The sequence below is a fragment of the Meriones unguiculatus genome, chromosome 7 (assembly GCF_030254825.1).
Source record: "Meriones unguiculatus strain TT.TT164.6M chromosome 7, Bangor_MerUng_6.1, whole genome shotgun sequence".
Classification (NCBI taxonomy): domain Eukaryota; kingdom Metazoa; phylum Chordata; class Mammalia; order Rodentia; family Muridae; genus Meriones; species Meriones unguiculatus.
Genome location: NC_083355.1, coordinates 36,035,214 through 36,052,289, shown reverse-complemented (window position 1 = coordinate 36,052,289; position 17,076 = coordinate 36,035,214). Strand labels below are relative to the sequence as shown.

At 38.7% G+C, this 17,076-nt stretch overlaps 1 protein-coding gene across 1 annotated transcript in view; it reads right to left on the bottom strand.

Annotated features, from left to right (window-relative positions):
• Aatf (apoptosis antagonizing transcription factor) overlaps nucleotides 1-17,076 on the bottom strand; it is a 97,511-nt gene that overhangs the window by 53,807 nt on the left and 26,628 nt on the right. The window lies entirely within an intron of this gene.

The window sequence follows — 17,076 nt, the reverse complement described above, 5'->3', positions numbered from 1 at the left end:
AATCATCACAATGCCTATCTCACATGGAGGTAAGGAATTAGCAAGATAGCATGTAGAATGTGGAAAGTGTTTAGAAATGTGTCTGCAAAGAGAAAAACTTCAGTGGTCAGTTCTTAAAGTCATCATGTTTGACAAACTCCTTGCCTATTATAACTATAAAATTTGCCCCGAGACCAAGTTCCTTGGTTATATCCTACAGGCTATCCTCAGATCTCATGGGTGATGCCTCTGACAAGAAATTCCCTCCAAAAGTCCTCTTCTGAACAATGCAGCTCAGTTCTCTCTCTCCCACCAGATCTCATGTGCCTCTGATCTGAGCTGCAAATCAGTCTCTCAACATAACATATTCTAAGAAAGTGCTCATGTACAAAACCCAAGTTAGGGGGCCAGGGAGGTGGTTCAGTGGGTAAAGCATTTGCTGTGTAAGCATGAGGACCTCATTTCATTTTTCCAGACTTACATAAATGCCAGGCAAGCATGGTAGCCGGCTAGGAATCCTAGCTCTTGGAAAGCTGATGGGATCCACAGAACAAGTGGACTAACTAGACTAGCCAAAAAACCAAACTCCAGGCTTAAATAAGAAACCATGCCTCCCATGGAAAAGGAGAACAATCAAAAAGGATACTTGGCCCCTGGTCTCCACAGGCACAAGCATACACACACACCCATACACATGAGAACATGTATACACACATGAATGTATACCATACACTGACAAAAACCAAAACCAAACCAAACAAAAAAACTCAGATAAAAAATTTCCAGTTTGTGCTGGGTGGTGGCAGAAGCAGCAGTGGTGGTGCACATCTTTGATCCTGGCACGTGGGAGGCAGAGGCAGACGGATCTCTGTGAGTCTGAGGCCAGAGTGAGTTCCAGGATAGCCAGGGCTACATAGAGAAACAATCCCCAAAAGACCAAAACATCACCACCACCACCACCATCATTTCCAACTTGTACTGAATTATATATTTACTTGTACATGGACAGAACTTGAAAGGCTCAGGGACCATTTGGGGCTACACAGAAAGATTCTGCCAGGGGAATGGGTTACTCATAAACACAATATTCTCACTAGCTTCTTACAGTCAACAGGAAGCATTTATAATACAGGACTAGGTATATAATCTATGCTACAAACTTTCAAAAAAAAATTCTGGGGCTGTAACTCAGTTGGCAAACTGTTTGCCAAGCATTCATAAAGAACCTGGGTTTCATACTCAAGACCATCATAAATTGGGCATGGTGCACATCTATAATCCCAGAACTCAGGAGATGGAGGCAGGAGCTCAGTCATCCTCTATACTACAGAGACAATTTGAAGTAAGCCTGGGCTAGAGATCTTGTCTCAAAACAGACACACCAAAACATTAAAAACCCTCTGTTGGGCATGATGTCAGACATCTTTAATGTCAGTATTTGGGAGGCAGAGGCAGGTGGGTCTCTGTGAGTTTGAGGCCAGCCTGGTCTACAAAGTGAGTCTCAGAAAAACAAGTATACCACTACTGAACTGCACCCTTAACCCAAAGAGTTACTTTGTAAGAGATAAATCCTATTTCCCAAAGTGAAACCACAAATCCATTTTATTTCTGAAAAGCTGATTCAGTTGAAATCATGGAACTAGAAAAGATCATACTGATTGACATACCAGAGACCCAGAAAGACAACCGTTTCATATTCTCTCATCAAAGGCTCTTACCTTGGAGTAACTGCAACAATCAGGGAAGTGAAAAGGGGCCATTGCTACAGTGAAGAGGAAAAAAACAATAAAGAGAAAAATACCAGGGGACAATTGATCTGATCAGGGAAAAGAGAACAAAGTGGGGTCTCAAATAGGGAGAAGGAGGGAGATAAATACAGAAGAAGAGTCAAGCATGCCTACACTTGGGGAGGCAGAGGCAGGCAGATCTCTATGAGTTCAAGGCCAGCCTGGTCTACAAAGCAAGTCCAGGATAGCAAAGGCTACACAGAGAAACCCTATCTCAGAAAACAAAAATAAGTAAATAAACAAAAGGAGAAGGAAGGAAAGAAGGAAGGAAGAAAGAATGGATATAAGGAAGGAGAGTAAAATACTAGTAAGAATGTCTGATAATGTCAGAAGGAATTATAATTAACTATTTACTTAAAAAATTTTAATACATGTTAGTTCAAATATAAATATACATATACAGTTTGAATGAGATTTTCTCATCTGAGCACACAATTTCCCCTACAAGAATCAAAAAAGCTATAACAAAAACCAGGCATGAGAAACTTTCCTTTGAGATGTTGGTCAGAAATCAATAAACACCCAAAACACACAGGCTATTGCTATTGCCCTTGGTTGTCCACTAGGGGTAGAAGGTTAAGTCCTTGATGCTGAAGACATCATGCACTTTAGACCTAGGGTCCAGAGGTCCTAGAGATGGAAATGACCTGAATGTCTCCTCCCTGGGGACTAGCTTTCATGGTGCCAGAAGGTGCCATGCATGCTTCCTGAGGAGAAAAGTAACCAATAGTCAGAGCAACACAGCTATGATGCCTATGAACCACAACAAGCACCAGCATGACACAATAACCGTGAGGGTGCAGTGGCAGAATGCATACCTTGGCAGTAACCAATAGCTCTTTCCATGAACCTAACACCCATTCAACAAGAAGGAAAGCGTGTCTGGTACTGGAAACTAACAAACTACCCATGGCCAGTGAAATCATGGATCTCGGAGCAGAATCTACAACTACCAACTTACAAACCATAATCCCTAACTACATCTAAATATTTGTCTTTATACCCACGGATAAATACAGTCCTCACCCCTCATCAAGGAAACTTCTCTTTACAACAGACAGAAAATCTTAACCAATCAAAATGGAGAGTGTGGTGTCTAGTCCCAAAGAATGCATCTACAAAACAATTCTGGGAATAAAAACATGGAAGAGAAAGTAGAAAATAAGAGCCAGAGGAACAGGGAGTTTTCTCTGAGATTATGTCTCCTAGTAATGTCTGAAAGCTACACCCATAAAGTCTCACCAACATGACTGCCTGGCCATGAGATGAACAGTTCAACAATAGACATGTCAAAGCAGACCAGGGAAAGCACATGAGGCCTCATCCCTATACAAAGAATTACAGGCAAATTAGGAATGCTGAGAGCAGGAGAAATAGTCTTCTATTTCACCAATTAACTATTATCCAATACTAATAGTTAGCCCTGAATACATACATACATACATGTAACATTATACTGACTGAGATACTAATATTTAACTATATATACATATATACACAGAAATACACACAAATGCATGTAACAACAATTAATAAAAAAAGAGGCCATGAATTTGAAACAGAGCAAGGGGTGGTATATATGAGAAGGTTTGAAGAAAAAGGAAGGGAGAAATGACATGATAACATTCTCAAAGTTAAAAAAAAAATCCCTTGGATCAACTCAGCACTGAGAAAATAGAAAAACAAGCCAGGTGTGCTGCGCCCATAGTCACAGCACCTGTGAGGCTGAAGCAGGAGTGTCACAGTTTAAGACCAGCCTAAGCTACATAATGAAACCAGGTCTTATAGGACAGATGGACAGATTACCAGACTAAACTTTGGAAATATTAGGTTAAGAATATGGCAATTGTACAAAAGTATCATAACTCCTCTAACACAAGGGAACTGAAATATTGAAATTCATAGAGAAGAAATGGAGAATTATTGTTTAATAGTACAATCTGTAGTATGAACATGTTCTGGAGATAGACAGCAGTAATGGTTTGTACAAAGATGTATTTAATGACACTAAACTGCACACTTAAAATGGTTTTTAAAAGGTAGGTTTATGTCAAAATAGTTCACCACAAAATAAAAACAACAACAACAACAAAATACTGATATACTTCAGTAGTAGAGCAGTTACCTAGCATGAAAAAGGCCTCGGGTTCTAACCAGCTCCACCATTCAAAAACAACCAACCAACCAAAACAAACAAACAAAAACCTAAAAAACAAAGCTTAGAGCCCAAATCCATAGTAGAGTAAATAATTCTATCATTCTAGTTCATCTTTGTAGAGGGAAAATTACCTGTAATATTCCAAACTAAGTTTATTCAAAAGGATTAGGAACATGGACTATTATTTACACTTTTAAAGGAAGGAAAGAATGACAGATGACTCTTGATGATCTTAAGTGAATCAGTCAATCAGAAACAGACAAAACTATCAAACATTTTAGTTCCTGATGCCCAATGCCCTCTTCTGACTTCAATAGGCACCAGGCATATACATGGGTACACATACATACATGCAGGCAAAACACTCATATACATAAAAAAATTAGTTAATATGAAAATATTTTTAAAAGAAAGAAGTTACAAAAAGGTGCGCCATGACCGCTTGCTAACTGGCCAGTCACAGTCCAACTCCAACGTGTGGCCTAACCAGTAACATGAAGGGAGCTAACAAATCACTACTACTACTTCTTTTTTGGGAGGAGGGGTTTTGAGACATGGTTTCTCTGTGTAGCCTTGGCTGTCCTGGAACTTTGTACATCAGGCTGGCCTCAAACTCAGAGATCCACCTGAGTGCTAGGATTAAAGAGGTGTACCACCACTGCCCAGAGAAAGACTACAACTTTTAAGGGCCACTCTCAAGCACTTTTTATTTTGTCCCAGTTGTTTTGTTGTTTGTTTGCTTGCTTGTTATAATAAATTTCCGATCCATTCAACAGTTATCAACCCAATAAGAAGCAGAGAGCCAGCAGCTCAAAGCGCTTTTCCATTAACACTCTTACATGTTCTCATTTCCCTTTACTCATTCAGAAAACAGCCCTTCAGTATAAACTCCATTCAACATGTCAAGAGACTGGCCAGAAATGAACTCTATAATTATGTCTTTAAGCCCTCCTAACACACACACACACACACACACACACACACATTTAATCAAAACAATTATAACAGTGGCCACTACACAGATAATCTCCCATAAACAGATTTAGAAGACAAGACTCAATTTTCACTTCTTTACAAACATGAAGGCCACGCTTCTGAGTGGTATGCAAAAGCTGGATTGGTAAGATGGCTCACCTAGTAAGGGTGCTTACTATTGAGCCGAATGACCCTGGAACCCACATGGGGAAAGGAGAGAACTGACACCTGCTAAAGGCCCTCTGACCTCCACACATGAGCACGGCATCCACACCAACACACTCCCCACCTCCCGCTTATAAATAAATAAAGAGATGGTGTGTAAAACATACAGACACCTTCACAACGAAGGCGAGAGGCCTCCTCAAAGCTATAGATGGAGAGTGAAGAATCTGAAAACTCAAATCCAACAGTGAATTTTTCAAATTCTTCCCAGGCAAAACAAATAAATACCTTCTTTATTATTCATATAGAACTGAATTCTCTTTGTCCAACATTATGAATAATAGATAAACTGAAATCAACAGTTTCTAACTCACCTCTAATTTTTCTGCCAATGATTAGAGTTAAAAAGTTAAGAGAAGCAGTGAAGACTCAATGCTCAAGCCCTTTTGGCATATGGCCACAAAACAAATGGAGACTGTCAAGGATATTTGTGTTTAGTTTGCCCTACATGGTCCATTTCCAGAAGCCTTTCTCTTAAAAGGAGGTTAAAAAAGACATATGCTTCCTCACACTAGCAAGACTGAATATAAGCAGCTACCAGTGTTAGGAATAATTCAGAGTGGAGAACAAGGGAAAGAGCACTTCACTGAGAGTCCAGAGCCTGAATTCTGTTACTAACTAGTCATGTTATGCTGAATGGACCAATTTAATCTCTTTGAGGCTTGATTTTCTCATCTATACAATGTAGACAATCCTTTCCCTGTCAATCTTATAAAAGATAAGATTAAAACAACAGATGTATTATTGTCTCCTGACATATGTTGGATATTTTTCTAAAAGCTTTAAAAAGAGAAGATCTGTTACTGTAAAACCACATCTCCTTTTTGGTCAAAACCTTTTAAGAGCTCATGTGCTGAGCTTCAGCACTAAGACTGGACTGATCCCAACATTCATTTACATACCACTCATTTGCAAACATTTGTATATGTAAAATGTCACTAGTGTAAAAATCATCTTCACCTAACAAGTTTATTTTTCCCAATTCATCTAGACTGTCCAACACTAACAAAACTGTAGGCACAGAATCACTTTGGACATGTGCTAATTAGATTATAAACTAGGAAGTAAATTTTTGGCAGTGGAAGGAAGGAAAATGAGAAGGGGATGAATGTGTAAAGCAAAATGAAGCTTGCCTTTCCACTTTTTAAATGTCTAAGTTATTGTAAACAAATATGCAAACAAACAATCATTTACATCCAAGTACACACAAGCTCTCCCTCGTCACCCCAGATGGATGCACTGAATTGGAATGTGCAGATTATAAGAGTGTTTTTTTTTCCCCTCCTTCATCAAAAGTAACTCTAGAACTAGAGCTAAAGTACAGGTCAAAATGACACAGGAAAGACTAGCTGAGAACAATACTTTTCATTCAAATCCACACAAGCCTGCCACTCGCACTAGTCATCCCCAGCAATTAATCCCCCAAGAAAGACGTTTGATTAAATCTTTTCAAGCAAATCCTTTGCTTTGCTTTTGTTAGTTCACTTCTTGTCAACATCTATTAAAATATGCCTTTAATTCTCCCACAATCTTAAAAAACACCGATTCCACTGTCTTCAACTTTAATCAACTGTATGGCCGGCATTTTTCATTTCATAATAATGTGCTGCTTGGAATTCAAGAGGCAGGCTCAGCATCAATCATCTGGTAAGAATTTTTCCACTGCAATAAATATGCAAATGAGGAGAGCCAGTCAGTCGTATTTCAGGCCCGACTTGCTAGTGTTTTAAAAAAGACACAAATTTATTAATTGCCGGTGGCCAGAGGAATCCTATTACTTTGGGCATTGATTACAAAGCTGTGTGAGTGATTATTGTGCAACTCGCAGGCTACCCAGGCATGAGGAAAAATTATTAAAGCAAGGCAGAGATTATCAACTCAGAATAACAATAAGCCTTAACATTTAGGCCCTAACTTCTTCAACAAAGAATTACGTGAAGGCTCCACTGTATCATAATTCCGAATTCTGTCAGTATTACTGTTTGGTCTTGTTCTATATTCCCCAAGCAAAATAGCGTTTCCAGTAAGAAAGAGGACTGCAGGTTACAATTCCTCAGCAACCACCATTTGGATGAATGGCTATCATTCCAATGCATGTCCAACTAGGATTTGTATATTTCCATGTAAGGATGCAGATACTCATTCAGGCGTGTGCATTCTTATATGCACAGATTTAGACAAATGGTCTGCTGTGGCAGGGACTGAGGCTCTGACTGGACAGTGCAGGGGGACAGGAACCCCAGTGATGGCTATTTCTGTGGACCAAAAGTACAATTTTCTTAATGGCATAAAAATAACAACAAGAATATAACTTCCAAGCAGAGTATGGGGAGTTATATTCTAAAATCATGAAGGCTAAGCCGTAAGTAGACTTGGGTTTTCATACCTCAGAGGGCATGACTATAGAAGACGTGCAGCCTCTGGAAGAGTCTATGGAGGAAACAGCTTGATGGGCTAATTCAGAATGCAAAGTGTTTTTGTGAAAAACATTCAACTCAAGATATATTAATAAAATAAGAAAGAGGACTCAGTGGACAAAACTTATTTTTTTTTTCTGTTAAGAGAACGATGTAGGGAATTGGGGAAGTAAGTAGAAGTTGAAATAAGGGAGAGATGAAGAGACATATGGTGAAATATATGCTGAGTGAGCCCCTGTGCAGAAAGAAACAAAAAAGAAAAAATCCTCAACATTTCACATTACTGCCACACTAAGTAACATGATAAATAGAGTGCATTTGAGTTCTGCGGAGGGACACCCCACTCAAGCTGTAATTTCTGACCAGGCATGAATTTATAAGAAAGAGAAAGGAGCTGCAGAATTTCTTAGGTTTCCCTGAATACTCTCTCAAATACCTTGATGAAGTGTCAATAAATCCTTAAAAAGCCCTATAGGACACAGCACTCTAACTGATCAATGTACTTCCAGAAATCCTCGACAGTTACCTTCCTGCACAGGTCCTAAGATAGCCTCCACGGCTTCTGAGTACTTTTCCAAAAAGAAAAATTCATTTCCCCGCTTTAAATAGAAAGAGTAAATATTCAGAGTACAAGGTACTTAAAATCTGAGTTTATTTACAAGTGATTATTTAAACTGCCTAGCAGTAGTTACCCAGGAAGAGTGGGGATACTTTCATTTGTATTTGATATACTTTTGAACTGTTTGAATATTTTATAAGCATACATTACTTTCATAATTTAAAATTTTATTAAAATTTAAAGTAAACGGTGAAGTAAGGAAAGTTATTAAAAATAAAATTAGAACGCAAAACCAAAACCTAAGCAAGCCTCTCTTGATTCATGTAGAATAGTCTGAGAAGCCACACCAGCATAATGGATATTAGGACTTCTATTTCTAAAAACAGTATGATTCTTTCCTACTGTAAAACTGAGCCTGACCAAATTCTCAAAATCCTATGGGCATGAAAGTAAATCCAGTGAAAATGGAGAATGCAGAAAGTACCTCTTAAAACATCGAGATTTCATGTAGAATTAGTCACTCTTCTCTCAGGGTCTTCCTATCATTAGCAAAATCACCATGTACTATGAGTTTCATTTCCCCTTCCTTCCTTCCTTCCTTCCTTCCTTCCTTCCTTCCTTCCTTCCTTCCTTTCCTTCCTTTCTCCCTCCCTCCCTCCCTCCCTCTTTCCTTCCTTTTCGTTCTCCCTGACAACCCTCTACCATTTTGTCTTTTTTTTTTTTTTGAGGGGGGGATGGGGAAAGAAAGGGTTTCTCTGCATAACCCTGGCTGTTCTGGGATTAAAGGAATGCACTACCACAGCCAGGTTTATGAGTTGATTTCAATACAAGCTGCCTCAGGTCAAAAGCCTAACTCAACCTGTCACTCTAACATCACCTGGGCTAGAATAAATGTCTTTTCATTCCCGAAAGTCAATGGCAAAATGTCTTACCACACTATTATCTCTAAATCTACATGCAAACAAAAGATGAACTCTTGAGGATGCTTCAACCTCAAGATTACTGGGATTGCAGGCCTGAAATAGCATATACATGCCATGCTGGGGATTGGCTTAGGGCTCCTGCACCTAGGCTACACCCCTATCCAGGCTTAAGAACTTAAAATCATAAAATAGGCACATTCTCATGAAGACTAAGTAATTATTACTACTTACTAAATTGAGCCTTAAAAATTCAAAGAACGTCTCAATATTGCTTCTTTTACTACTAGTGAGAACAAGGGTTGTTTATTCACCAACTCAAAATGAGTTACTCTGAGATGTTGTATTCACATAAAGCCATATAAAGAATGCTTCCTGCAAACAAAGCAGTTTACTAAAACCCACATCTTCCTGCGAGCACTTTGAAATCAAGGGCTATACTCTCTTGCTATGCTTAGGACCGTTAAGTGGTGGAGTTTGTGTTGCTGAATACATATAAAAACAGGTGAATCTATTCTATATTACTGAATAAACACACACACACACACACACACACACACACACACACACACATATATTCCAGTGACATTCTAATCTATTTTTGGTGTGTGTTTGTGTGTGTGTTTTAATGTACGGGCACAGGGTTTCATACAGCCCAGGCTGGCCTCAAATTCTGAATATAGCCAGGATGATCTTGAACTCTTGACCCTTCTGACTATTTTCCAAGTGCTGGGATCATAGGCAAGTACCACACACTCTAGCTCCCTAATCTTGACACATAAATTTTGTAAGTTAATTTCAAGACTTCAAATAACTTAGCACAGTCTAATATTTATTAACATATTCTTTTCAAAAAGAAACAAACACTGTGGCCTATATTCCCTAAGAAAAGACTCTACTATCTCATTTAAATCCTTCCAGTGACCCTTTCTGGGTAGGCACTGTTAATCCATCTCCATTTTACATATGAAGAAAGCATTACTGAGCCTTAATAATTAAATAACCTTTATTTATTTGTTTACTTTTATTTTATGAGCAATGATGGTTTGCCTACATGTCTGTCTGTTACAGTGTTGGATTCCCTGGAACTGGACATTAGTTTTGAGCTGCCATGTGGGTGCTGGGAATTGAACCCAGGTACTCTGGAAGAACAGCCAGTGCTCTTAACCACTAAGCCATCTCTCCAGTCCCCTAAGTTTTTGTTTTCTATATTAATGCATCCTTGTGGATAATGTAGCAAAACTACATAGAAACCAAGTACAACTAAATTTTCAGTTACTAAATTGTTGGGGGCATGGCTCAGCTGTACAGCGCTTACTTAGCACACACAAGCCCTGGGTTTAATCTCTAGCATAGTTTAAACAAGCAAACAAATAAATATTTTAAATATTTTCTTTCTGAGACTGTGTGACTTCACTTGATATAATACATTCTAAGTCCATACATTTCTCTGCAAATTCTTCTTTAAATCTGACTGGTATTTCATTTTATATAAAATACAATGTGAAGCTCCAGAGCTTCCATTCTGAGTGATCACCCTAATTACATAGAAGTTCACTGAATTGTAAAGTCTTTGGGTCTGATTAATTTCAATGTGTGATTTCTGCAGCATTTTTGTAATAAAATTTAAAATAATAATAATTTCAGAAATACTTTCAAGATTGATTTAATTATGTGTATGTGGAGGAGGTGCACATGAGTACAGGTACCCTCGGGGGCCAAAAGAGGGCATCTGAGACCCTGGAGCTGGAGACACAGGCAACTGTAAGCCAGCATTGGTGCTGGAGACCTAAGGGTCTTCTGGAAGGGCAGGAAGAATTCTTAAACACTGAACCATCTCTCCAGCTCCCAAAATCTTTCTTTAATTACTAAAGCATGGCAAAATTTTCCTTTTCATTAACACCACTCAATAAGAAAACACTACTGAAACTCTGTTAAAATGTTTCATCCAAATTTGGTTCCTACAACTGAAAAAACAATGTAGGAAAATGAAAGGAAGCCAAAATCTTAAAAACAAAAATACCTAAGTGGCACTAGGAGGACATAAAGGAATACATGTATTCTGAAAAGACAGTGGTAAGTGCTGCCCCATGTCTCCTCCCCTCTGGGGGCAGCCTGGCCCACTGAGCAATCAACAGGACTGGAGGGAGAAAAACTTAGTCTGGTACTAAGTGCAATGAAGGATGAGCGTTCACCTGGAAACAGCCTAGGAGAACTGGTTCAGTTTATTGGGAGTAGGGGTCTCTGGGACAAGGTCTGTGTGGTCATGTACCACTGGCCAGGACAGGGGTGTTGGAAGATGCTCCATCTGCATACTCAGGGGCTGTAGGGTGGGGTGAGGGCCCTTATAAGATCAAACAAGAAGTGAAGCCTGATAACTGTCAGGGCAATAAAGTCTTACTAGGGTTGATGGTGGGGGAGCAGGCTTTATGTGCCAGGTTGGAAGTAGGGAGGTAGCCAACTCCCGCTGTTATCATGTTTGAAGTATCCGGGGTTGGAGCTTCTTCAACCCTTCTTCCATAACTCTGGACCATTACAGTCCCACATTAAGGAATGAAATAATAACAAGTCTCAACATTTCAAATAGCCACATACAGCCTAGATGCTTAAGTTTACACTTAAAAGAAAAGGCATAAAAAATTTAAAACTATGTAACAAATGGTATGTAACACCATGCTCCCTTTAATCAATTTCTTGGCCTAGGGATGAAGCTCAGAGGTATAGCACCTGCCTAGAACATGCAAAACTCTGAGTTCTATCCCCAGTATTGCAAAAATATACATACATATAATAAAATATGATTTTTTTCTGATAATGCTTGATGCTGTCAAGAATTTAAGCAAAGATTTCCATTCACAACAGATAAAAGAGTTTAATTAGCTCTGAATATCCAGAAAGCAGTCAGGCAAAATGCATCAGAATTACATACATGTGTGTTTCTTTTCACAGTGAGAAATTAATCATAAAGAAACAGATTTCAAAGCAAAGAAATAAGTATTTTCAGCACTGTTTATACTAGGTTAAAAAAAAACTACAAACATTTTTGTTGCCTATTTGTATAAAAAAAACTGCTTATATTAATTTGAATCAGAAAAGTTCTTAGGCAACTGTTGAAAAGGTAAGTATAAATGGAGCTTGATTTAAATAAGCCAAACCATAAAAAAATGAAGCACCCTGAATATGAAATGAGTTTAGTACAATATTACTAGGACTATTAACTTGCTTAGGTGAGATGATTGCATAAGAAATGTCCTTTTAAAAAGTCATATATTTAAATATTTACAGGAAACATGGTCTAATGATTGTTATTAACAAACTATTTTAAAAAGAGCAAACAAAAATGGGGTTGGGTATGCACACCAGATACAGGACACCTGAGGCATGAGCTCACTTACAATGTTTTTATATTTCTACTTAGAGAAAATATTCGAAAATATATACAATAAACAGATTTGTTAAAAATAGCTCTCTCACCAGGTGGTGGTGGAGGTGCACACCTTCAATCCCAACAATCAGGAGCAGAGGCAGGCTGATCTCTGTGTTTGAGGCCAGCCTGGTCTACAGAGTGAGTTCCCAGAAAGCCAGGCTACACAGAGAAAGCCTGGGAGGGGGGGAGGGAGGGTGGGAGAGAGGGAGGGAGGGAGGGAGGGAAGGAAGGAGGGAGGAGGAAAACAGCTATCTCTAGAGAAAATATTGATAACAGAAAAGACTTTTACATTCCATATTTCAGTGTTATTTGAGGTAAGAGAAGCATACTCAGTTCTGTTTAGAAAAATATTTTTATCATAAACGGATTTTACTTTTATGACTTATTTTTTTAAATGTATACAACATGTGCAGGTGTACAGAGGCCAGAAGAGGGCATTGGATACCCTGGAGCTAGAGTGACAAGAAGCTGAAAGCTGCCTAGCTTGCATGTTGGGAACTGAACTCTGGTCTTCTGAAAGAGCAAAAAGCTCTTTTAATTTCTGAGCCATTTCTCCAGCCCTCTGACTTTTTAAAAGGACAATGAAAATCAAATGAGAAAAAAAAAAAAAAAAAGTCTGGCAGGGTGGAGCATGCCTGTAACCAGAAAACTCAAGCTGAGGCAGTCACAAATTTGAGGTCAGCCTGAGTTGTACAGCAAGTACCAAGTTAGCAAGATACTAAAAATGATAAAATAAAATAAATATCTTCAAGACTATAAGGAAATGGGGCTGGAAATAAGGCTCAATGATCAAGAGCCACCGGCTGTTCTTCTAGAAGATCTGAGCTTGAGTCTCAACACACACGTAGTATCTCACAACTGTCTGTGACTTCAGTTCTAGGGCTCCAACATGCTCCTCCGGCCTCTGTGGGCACCAGGCATATATGTGATAAACAGACATATGTGCAGGCAAAACGCTCATACACGTAAAATAAAATTTAATTAAAAGAACAACAATAAGCCAGATGTGGTGGCAAACACCTTTAATCCCAGCACATGGGAGTAGAGGCTAGTGGATATCTCTGTGAGTTCGAGGCCAGCCTGGTCTACATAGTGAGTTCACAGCCAAAGCTATGTCTAAAAAAAAAAGAAATCTACCTACCTACCTATTTTTCATCTATCTATCTATCTATCTATCTATCTATCTATCTATCTAGTGTCTTCTAAGATAAATTTAATTCTCTGCATCAATAAAAAAAACTAGCAAACAGAAGATACAGGTTAAAGTCAAATATCAAACTAGGAACCTGTGTGATGATATACATATTAAATCTTAGTACTCAGGAGGGCTGATATGGGAGGATCCTGAGTTCAAAGTCAACCTGGACCTCAGAGTGAGAGCCTGTTTCTGAAAAATGAAAGAGAAGGGGGGAGGGGAAGAGGAGGGGAAGGGGAAGAGAGAGATGGAAGGTAAAGGAGAAGGAAGAAGGTAAAGGAGAAGGAGGAAGGGAAGGAAGAAAAGAATAACTATGAGGAATAAGAGGTGGTTTTCAGATTGATTGACAAGGAAAGCATTCATCCCTAGAACCAGTTTAAATTTCTTCCTATTTGATTCACAAAAGAAATAACAAGAGCCAATAACTGTAAGGTAGAAAATGCTTGCCCTCATTAAATACTGTGAAATGTAAATTAAAAGGAATGTAAATTAAAATAAGAACACCATTTTCCACCTAGCAAAGCAGGAAAGATGAAACAAAATTATAATTCCCAGTGTTGACAAGGATAGAAAACTGACATTTATATAAATAAGACAAGAATGTAAACTGATAAAACTTTTCTGGAGGGCAGTTTGGTGATAGGGATCAAAAGCCTTCACATTTCAACTATCCTGAAAAATGCACAATTTCCACATTTAGATTTATTTTCTGTAACAAGGTGACCATGGATATGAGATTCAGTAACAAAGATGTCTGTTCAACATTTAGGAAAATGAAAACCTGGAAACAATCCAAATGTCCAACAATAAAGAACTGGTTCAACTACCCATATGATGAAAGTCTACACTGTCATTAGAAATCATACTGTAGAACATTTAGAATATGGTCCTATCTCCTAACTATATACACAGAAAAGAAACACCAAGAAAAGATAAAACCACATATCAAAACACTGAAAGTACTTAACACAGTCTGAGCCACCATGCCTCGCTTAAAAGTATCTGGCTACCTGCTAGAATAAGGGAAGCCTATTGCCTAATTCTGCTTAGCTTTCTCCAAATTTCATATAGTACATCTATATTGTATTTATAAGAAAAACAGAAGGTTGGAGAGATGGACTCAGCAGTTTGGAGCTGCTCTTGTTGCTCTCCAAAAAGACCTGAGTTTGATCCTCAGAACTCACATGGTGGATCACAACTATCAGTAACTCCAGTCCCAGGGGATCCAACGCCCTCTTCTGCCTTTCGTGGATACCAAGCACAAATATGGTATACATATATACATGCATGTATGTATATATATACATACACGCATGTTTGCATATACACACACACACGCAGGCAAAACACTCATACATATAAAATAACTCATAAAAAGGAAAAAAACCTGTACCTATTTACCTATTATTTCATCACCTACATGTTTTACTTGCCTATGAAGAGGCCACATCAAGTCATGTCCTGAGGGCCTTCCTAGTTCTGAGAACATAATTTCTCCAAATCTATCTTAATAGCACATTCATCTCCATGCTTCTCCATTTTGTCTTCATTTATTTAAGCTTTGGCATTTATTTTTATGTATATCCTCATATTTTCTCTGAACAGCTCTGAAAGTTAACTATCCACAACTGGACTGGACATTGTGGCCAAGAATAAGGACTGAAGTGAATGAAGAAGATCAGTTTCTAGTTTTACCTCTAATTAGTCGGGTAACTTTACTCCCCACAACTTGATGTCCTCATCTGTACAGCAGCTCTCAGCACCTGCTTCACAGAACTTAAATCAGAGTTTTGTACATGCTTCCCCATGACAGGATAGCGCACAATGAACCAATGAGAGCTGTTGCTGTGATTTTTTTAATATAATGGTGTCTAGCATTGCACTTGTATAATAAAAACACCAAGATGAAAGTAAATTGAATGATCTCCATTCTCAAAACATTGTACTTGATTTCTTCATGCTCATGTTGTAGTTTATAAGTCTTACTGAAAACAACAGAAAAAATTTCTGAGTTGAAACATTTGCCTCAGCCCACTGGCTAATACCTCACAATTGCTGATGTGTACACAGTACTTTTATGTGACATTCTCATATGCAAAAGCTAAAGACCATCTAAAAAACTCTTCCATCTATAAAGTTTTTTGCTTATATGAAACAGGATAAGGGGTTAGAAAGGACTCTTCTCAAACTAGAATCGACTTGCATTTTTCCAGATGAAATTTACTCAATTCTCTAGTGGGTGGGGGTAGAGTCAAAAAGTGGTAGATTTGAGAATACTAAGCAATACAATGGGACATAAAAGACATTTTGAGACAGGGTTCTCTGTGTAACCCTGCTGTCCCGGAACTAGCTCTGTAGACTAGGCTGGCCTCAAACTCAGAGATTTGCCTGTCTCTGCTTCTTGAGTGCTGGGATTAAGGGCGTACACCACTACGTCCAACTATATAAAAGACATTTAAAAACTTACAAAGGGGGCCATGAATGCACACACTAATAATCCTAGCACTTCAGTGGCAGAGGCAGAAAGAATTCTAGGCTAGCCTGGGCTATTATACAGCTAGAACGTGTCTCCAAAAGGAAGGAAGGAACAAACTAAAGTCAAAGCAATTCTAACTATCACTTTCAAATGTGTCTATAACAGTTTTCAGAGTGCTTGCCTAGCATGCACTGAGCCCTGGGTTTGATCCCCAGCACTGCTTACATCCAACATGGGGGAGGTAGCAGCACCAGAATCTCAAGGTCTTCGACAGCTACAAAGGAAGTTTGAGGCCAACCTGGGCTAAAATGAGGCCATCTTAAATTAATTAAAGAAAAAAAAAACTTTCAAAAGTACAAACTTTTCTTCAGGTAAGTTATAAACATAATAATTATAATGATCAAGAGAAAATTATGTTTAAAGGTGTGCAGGTGCTCTGTAAGCAGCACTGTAGCCTCATTTGGTTATCCCACCCCAACCTCCACTTTGTCAAATTGCCATTAAAAGTTCATGTAAGGAGCTGGAGAAATGACCCAGCAGTTAAGCACACTGGCTGCTCTTCCAGAAGGCCCAAGTCAGGATCTCAGCACTCATATGGCTGTTCACAACTATCTACAACTACAGTCCAGAGCATCTGATGCCCTTCTGGCTTCTGCTGACACTATACACATGTGGTGCACAGACACACGTGCAGGCAGAATACTCACACACATACAATAAAGGGAAAATATATTTTTAAAAATTCAACGTAAAATAACTATGGCTCAACTATAGCACAAAAATACATAGTATGTGCAGAGCACTGGGCTCTATTCCTAGCACTAAAACCAAAACAGAACAAAAAATAGCAAAACAAAGAAATGACGTAATGGCAGATTTTTAAAGCAGGGAGGACTGGTGAGATGGCTGTGTAGACACTTGTTTGCAGCCCAGCTTCCCATGTTCAGTGCCTGGATCT